At 32.7% G+C, this 8,098-nt stretch overlaps 1 long non-coding RNA gene across 3 annotated transcripts; it reads left to right on the top strand.

The window, feature by feature from the left end:
* The first annotated feature begins 3,680 nt into the window (after positions 1-3,680).
* Positions 3,681-7,818, top strand: LOC107825553 (uncharacterized). Of its 3 annotated transcripts, XR_012703737.1 has the most exons (4): positions 3,835-3,973; positions 4,070-4,159; positions 5,018-5,173; positions 7,596-7,818. It is a non-coding gene; the product is annotated as an uncharacterized LOC107825553 (long non-coding RNA). The 3 variants fall into 3 exon arrangements; XR_001657098.2 differs by lacking the exon at positions 7,596-7,818 and having other exon boundaries at positions 3,681-3,983; positions 5,045-5,175; XR_001657099.2 differs by lacking the exon at positions 7,596-7,818 and having other exon boundaries at positions 3,681-3,983; positions 5,018-5,155.
* The last annotated feature ends 280 nt before the right edge of the window (positions 7,819-8,098 follow it).

Here is an 8,098-nt window from a genome sequence, read left to right on the forward strand (position 1 = left end):
ATCTAAATGCGACAGTGATAATGCATTCCAATCTATCTTCTTTTTCAGCTCTATTTTCTCCCCCTAATGTTGGATATACTAATTCATCAAAATGGCAATCAGAAAATCTTGCCATAAATAAATCTCTAGTCATCGACTCTAGATATTTTATAATAGAAGGAGATTCATATCCAACATATATCCCCAACCTTCTTTGAGGACCCACCTTTGTGTGTTGTGGTGGGGCAATTAGAACATATATCGCACAACCAAAGATCCTAAGATAGGATATATTTGGCTCCTGACCAAAAGACAATTGCAATGGGGAGACTTTATGATAACTTGTGGGCCTTATCCGCACAAGTGCTGCTGCGTGCAAAATAGCATGACCCCATACTGAAATGAGAAGTTTTGTTCTCATAAGCACTGGTCTAGCAATTAATTGGAGGCGTTTGATCAATGATTCTGCTAGACCATTTTGTGTATGAACATGAGCAACCGGATGCTCAATTGTTATCCCAGTTGAAATACAATAATCATTAAAGGTTTGGGATATAAACTCACCAGCATTAGCAAGACGAATTGTCTTAATTGCATAATCTGGAAATTGTGCTCTTAGCTTTATTATTTGAGCCAACAATCTCGCAAATGCCATATTGCAAGTTGATAGTAAGTACACATGTGACCATCTTGTAGATGTATCTACCAAAACCATATAATATTTGAATGGTCCACATGGAGGGTGAATGGGCCCACATATATCACCCTGTATACGTTTCATAAATGCAGGGGATTTCATCCTAACTTTAATAGTTGATGGTCTAATAATTAATTTTCCTTGAGAACATGCAACACAAGAGAATTCCTTAAATTGAAGAATCTTCTGATTCTTCATTGCATGTCCATGTGAATTCTAGAACCAGGATGGCCCAACCGGTCATGCCAAATAATAAAATTATCTTGATTAGTAAATTTCTCGTTTACTACGGCATGTGTTTCATCCTGCTATTAATTATGTAGTATAAGTCGGAGGAAAGAGCAGGTAACATTTCAAGCACATATTTCTTACCGGACATTATTGTAGTAATATAAAGATATTCAATCTTTTCATCATTTGTAGTCTCAATATGATAGCCATTTTGGCGAATATCTTTGAAACTTAATAAGTTTCTTTGAGATTTACTACAATATAGTGCTTCATCAATAGCCAAATTTGTTCCTCCTGGTAGTAATAAATTGGCTCTTCCAGAACCTTCAATTAATCTTGTACTACCGGATATTGTATTAACATTCGCTTCTTTCATTACCAAATAAGAGAAATATCTCATATATTTTAAAATAGTGTGTGTTGTAGCACTATCCAGACATATATCATCTTTATTAATCTTGAGTCCAATTGAAGACTGGGGAGTTTTCATTCTTCATAAAAAAAAAGACAAATAGTACATCATAAGAAATATGAAAGACAAGTAGAAAAAAAACATTAAGAAATACATTAGGAATGTAGAAACTAGCAACACGTGATGCATTAAGAAAATACACTCAAGAAAAATAAACTAGTTGCAAACATAAAAATAACAACTTTTATAGCTTCATTCCCCAGTAAGATGATTAGTTCTTCAGTCAATATCCTCAAAGAAGTCTCCAGCTTCTAAATGAGTAATATTTGTTAGGCCTTCAAAATCATCATCTTTATATGCAAGATGTGCCTTAGAATCATATTTGTTTGAGGGACATGCTTCATCATCATTATTTTGAAAGGTCAAGTGTGCCTCCACATTATTTTCTTTTTTCCTGAGGGAGGCTTGATAAAGTTTGACAAAATGTTATGACGTACAACAAATGCATGCCCAATGACCTCTCATACCACATCGGTGACACATACTAGTTTTACCTTTTGAATGATTAATTTGAGAACCCTTATTGTTCTCCAATTTATTTCTACCATAATGACGATAATTGTTTCGCCCCCTGCCACGTCCACGTTTATGACCATGTCCACGACCACGGTAATTATTTTGTTTTCGTTCAAACTTATCATATGCTGCTACAACATTCACTTCCGGAAATGGAGCTGACCCAGTGGGACGGGCTTCATGATTTTTCATTAATAGAGTATTATTCTGCTCTGCCACATGTAGGCATGTGATTAACTCAGAATATTTCTTAAAACCTTTTTCACGGTATTGTTGTTGTAGCACCACATTTGAAGCGTGAAAAATAGAAAATATTTTTTCCAATAAGTCCTCATATGTGATAGTGTCTCCACATAATTTTAATAGAGAACTTACTTTAAAGATAACAGAATTATACTCACTTACGGTTTTAAAGTCTTGCAACCTTAAATGTATCCACTCATACCGAGATTTCGGTAATACCGTAAGTTTTAGGTGGTCATACCGATCCTTCAAATTAATCCATAATTCAAGAGGATCTTTTACGGTTAAATATTCAGTTTTTAACCCTTCATATAGATGATGACGAAGGAAAATCATGGCATTTGCTTTATCCTGATTTGATGCTTTATTTCCTTGTATAATAGTATTTCCAAGACGTTTAGCGTCAAGTTGAATTTCAGCATCAAGGACCCATGATAAATAGTTCCTCCCGGTGATGTCAAGTGCCACAAATTCAAGTTTTGATAAATTTGATATAGTGAAAACTTAATAAAATATGGCTTAACTTAGTGGGAGTTAAGAATAAAATTAAAGCTTCATGCTGATAACGTGTTATAAAATAAAAGCAATGCAGTAAAATGTAAATAAGAAGAGATAGAAAGAAGGGAGAAGTGTTTTCTTCTTTCACTTTGGTGTATCTTTTCATTGCAATTACATGGCCTTTTATAGGCATAAAAGGTAAAGATGATGGACATAAAGTAGGCGATTTAATCTTTAAGTTATTCACAACATGAACATCCAATGTAGCATCCAATGTACAAACTATTCATAACAGCTACAAAATTTTTAGCTACGACACAAAATTTGTCACTAATTGTTAACTTTTCGTGACAAAAATTACCTATTGTGTCTAAATACACGAGTCACTTACTTTTAGTGACGAAATACAAAATTTTGTAGCAAAGTTTTGTTCACTAAAGTTTCCCACCAAAAAATGAATTGGCGCCATTTACTGAGAAATATTTAGCTACAAAGGTAATATTATTAGTGACGAACCTTTTTTTGTCATTGACATTGTATACCATTTGTGACGAAATATCTTTTGTCTTAATAAATGCTTAAATTTACATACGAAAAAGTTTCGTCAAATTTTTTTTGTTAAAATAGCAACAATTAAAAATTTATAGCTAAATAATGCGAACTTTAGCTACAAAATATTGTACTTATTTGTGATCATAGTTTTTGTCACTAATAAGGTAGATAATTTGTGACGATCATTTTATTGTCCCTATATAATACTTATTTTAGCCACCATGAGGTTTTGTCTCAAAAAATATAGTGTCTAGCTACAACTAAAAAATCGTCACAAATCACTCATTTTTTGTGATAAATATTAGATTTCATATTTGGATGTACTAATTTAGGGATGATATTCAAATTTTTATAACAAACTTTTTCTAACAAGATTTTCCACTAAAAAAATATTAAACACCATTGACGGAATACTATTTAGCTACAAAAATGAAATTGGTGATCACATATTATTTCACTACAAAAAGAGGGTTAATTTTGGACGGTTTTATTGCAGAGGTTAATAATGACCTCCGCAAATTGCTTCAGTTTTGGCGTTTCAGATATCTTCGCTATTTTACTACAATTTTCGGAGGTTTCTTAAAATAAACCCTGCAATAAAATCATTTGCCTAATTTTTAGTTGGCAGGCCTTTATTTCCCCTTTCCCTCTCATTTCTTTTTCCCAGCCCACGTTCCCTCTCATTCTACTAAACTCTACAGATCTAACCAAACCCTAACTCCCTCTCTTTTTCAATCAAAGTTTCGGGGTTCTCAGAATTCCTACTCATCTCAAGTCAGCCAATGGTTGGTTCTGGTAATTTACTCAGTAATTGTTTTGTTAGTATTATGTTTAATTTGTAGTTTTTATCTGATTTTTGTGTGTGCGTGCGTGTTTGGCAGATTCAGATATGGAGTATGGATTCGTGTGCTCAGACGAGGTGCCCGATGAACATGACTTTGATGTTGAGAACCGATACTACAACTCCAGAGGTTTTCTCTTTAAATTTCAAGAAGATTAAATATTTAGGTCTTATTTTCGGACCCTTTAACTGTTCGTCTGGCAATGGAGAATGCTATTTCAACCACTTTGGACTTCTCTATGCATTCAAAATACTACAGAGCTTTCATTTTTGATGAAAACAGAGCTTTTATTTTCAACTTTATTTTTTGATATTCTATTGAATTGTCATATAAAGTTGTATTTATAATCTGGAAATTTTCTGCAACATCATTTGTTCTTGACTGTGAACTGGTCACATATGACCATGAAAAACAAAAAATCCTACCCTTTCAGGTGAATCATATGCACCTAGTCTATATATATTTTGGAGTTCTAGATTTATCCTTGGGACTACAAAGGTGGCTAGCAGTAATCAAGCTCCAATTATCAATTCCAAACTAAGTTTGACTTTTGGTCAAGTGAAAGTTGATGCCAATCGATACCGGTCCCTTACTCTTATCACCACATTTGATTCTCAGTTTCCAGCAACTGCACCTCCCAGTTCTGGGTTGAATGTTAATGTGTGTACCTTGAGACTCAAAAGTTTGCTGGAAAGTGATAGTGCAAGTGACCATTTTCCCCCTGTTTATTAAGTGATATAACTCTTACATGTGAAGGATTGAGTATTTGTGAAAGGAAACACAAAAAAGAAACTATGAGGTCAAAGTAGAAAAGAACATGGAACGAGGCTAGAAGATGTGGAGAGATATACTTCCGAACAAAAGTTATGAAATTATGTATTTTGATCAGTAGCTAATCTGGAGAGATATTATCATGTTATATTTATGTGTAATTAACTAATTATGGTGTAAAATAAGGTGATACTTATGGAAATATATTCATGACAGATACTTATGGATATATGTTCATGGCAGATCCTTAGGACATGTGCTCGTAAGAATGTTGTCGTGATTGAATCAAGGTCAACGTTTGCATATATGGTTTTTATATCTTGTATCTTAATGGACAACCACTTTTTAAGAGCAACTTAACGTTTGCAGAAGGTATTTTCATTTTTGCAGTTGAATATTTGCTTTTAATTCTCATGATTATATTGTTTTTCTTTTGCTTCAGTAAATTCTTGTGTTATTTATACCATTTTGTGCTTCTGCGGAAAACTAAGTAGCATTTGGTACCAAGTGCATTGTCTATAAGTGAAATGTCTTATTCTTAAATAGCATATTTTAAGTGTTTTACTGACGTCTTATGCTGCTATGAGATAGGAGAAAACATCATTGTGAAACACAACTCTGCTTGTGTAGCTTCGCCAGATGTAATTTCTTCTGAAACATGGATTTTGGCAGTAATATTTTTTCAAAGTTAGAAAGCCAGTGGTGTTTATGCAACTGAGTTTTGTGATGATATACGTGAAAATAAATATGTAATTGAGCTCTTGCCGTGTGAATTTCTAACAACTTCTGCATAATGCCCTTTTTTAAATCAAGTGGCAAATTTAACTGCTAGAAGATTTTTATTTGGTAAAAATTTTGCTGAGAATTGATTGCCTTTAAATCTTCTTTTTTATTGCCCCTTTTTTCCTTTATGGTTTCCCTTTTCTTCTGTGTGATTCTTTGTTCATCTTGTGCATCTCATTTTTTTCAGTTGGCTCCTATTCACAAATTTACCTGGTTTTTGTTAACCATTAGTAAGTAAGTAATTTTATGATAACCATCTTGCTTTCGGAGAAAATGAGGAATAGGGTAAATATGAATCGAGCGTTAGATGCTAATTTTAAGAATTTCTCTGTTATGCTCTTATGTGAATAGTACAAGTGCTTTGCTTTATTAGGTACTAGTCAGCCATATTAGAAAAGTTAGAACTATAATAGTTATACCTTCGGTAACTTATCTAGTAAACATGGAATCAGGTATCCTAAAAGCTAGAGTTGAATTGCCATTGGTCTTCCTTTGACAGCTTTCTCTATAAGCTTAGTAGTCTAGCTATAGATTACAATTGAAAGTTAACACCAATCACCAATTCATATCAGGATTATCTTTAGAAGGAAAAGATAATATTTTGAGAAAATCTCATCTTTGAGATCCTTCGGCACTATTGGGAGGAGGTTTAGCAGCAGTTATTATCACACTTTTGCTCTACAAGCTCACCACCACCATTGGAATTATCTCTTAATCATCAAGTGCTTTCAGATGAATCTTTTCGGATTGTATCTTTTGGAAGTAGCTAATTATTATTAATGTTTTAAGTCCTCTCTCCGCTAAATTTGTTGTATTTTGCATCATTAGTTACAGTCATTGAAATGGTTGCTTCCAATTTAGTCTCTTAGGAAGTGAAGGTGAACAAAATATAACAAGTCCAAGAGCCCCTCACAATTTTTGTTTCACTTTAATGTTTCTGGATTTGTACTCTGGTTATGAGATTTATATGCAGTAATAATTTACAAAGAACTATAGTTACATTTGCAATGAAGAAAAATTAAAGTCACTGTATGTAAGATGCTTGGAAGTAGGGATAAGCAAGAAAACCATTATCGGCTCCATTTTGGTGCTCAAGTGAAATGTATAGGTATTATTATCAGCTTCCTATTGTTCTTGATTTTTTATATTCTAATCATTCTATTTTTCTTGTTATTATCAACTCCAATAAATGTGTTTTCTTGTTCAACATTTGGGGGTCAACTACCACCTAATTTTTTCAACTCTCGAATCAATCAGGTAAATTTATTACAAGTTACTATTCTATAGAGTATTATTTTTAATTTGATATAGTGTCCATAGTTGAAGGATAGATTTGATTTTTTTTATATATATACAGTGAATCCTTGGGACAGTGAATGTGACTTAAAATATTAGGTATTAACATTGCAGACAACATCATCCACTAACAAGCATAACATTTTAATAGCGAATGTATAAATGAGTCATCAAAGAAGACTTGGATTTTCACAAGCTATTTGTTTACTAGCTTCTTAATAAAAAGGACCTTCTGGCTACTTAATATGTGTTATTGCCTAATCACAGCTGTTTGTTATACAAGTGGGTGCCTTGTTTCTATGATGTTTTAAAGGATTGCTTGGATTTTATTTTTTGAATATCTTCTTTTTTCTTGTCAGTGAAATGAATGAATAAGGATATAAATAATAACTACATGTAATTGCTCGTTCAATTCACGGCATGTTTGATTCTAATGTGAGAAAGCCTACATAGTTTACCTTACATTTTGGTAGTTAGTAGTTACTTATATATGAACAGACTGTTGTCACGTAGATTAGTTTGTGATGTAAACTTTGTGTTGATAAACTAGGAATCGGTGAACTTTCACTTATGTTAAAGCTGTAATGATAAAGTTCAGTTGTAATTTAGAAATTACTACTAATATATATGCTCCCTATTTTTTGCATTTTGATATCTATATTAATATATATGTTAAATAGTATTTTGAATTGACTTTTTTTATAAATAAGTGCAGATTCACCTGAAATCAAGGAAGGTTGTGGACAAGCTAGAATAAAGGTATTGAGAAATTGAGAAGTCGTTGGGAGAAAAGATGATGTTAGATATCCTAGTTGCTAAATGGAGGTCAATCAAAGCAATTCCATCAGCAAATCTATAGCAAATCTATCAAATGAGTCGGGAAATTTTCTTTCGCTTCCAAAACAAGTGAAAAGAACTCACAAGAAAGGAGATCGATGCAACAGTGATTTGATCATGTTGTACTTTTTTAGACAATCATATTTTTATTGTAGGATATTATCATCCACTAACAAGCATAACATTTTAATAGCGAATGTATAAATGAGTCATCAAAGAAGACTTGGATTTTCACAAGCTATTTGTTTACTAGCTTCTTGATAAAAAGGACCTTCTGGCTACTTAATATGTGTTATTGCCTAATCACAGTTGTTTGTTATACAAGTGGGTGCCTTGTTTCTATGATGTTTTAAAGGATTGCTTGGATTATTTTTTGAATAT

The sequence above is a fragment of the Nicotiana tabacum genome, chromosome 20 (assembly GCF_000715075.1).
Source record: "Nicotiana tabacum cultivar K326 chromosome 20, ASM71507v2, whole genome shotgun sequence".
In the NCBI taxonomy this organism is placed as follows: domain Eukaryota; kingdom Viridiplantae; phylum Streptophyta; class Magnoliopsida; order Solanales; family Solanaceae; genus Nicotiana; species Nicotiana tabacum.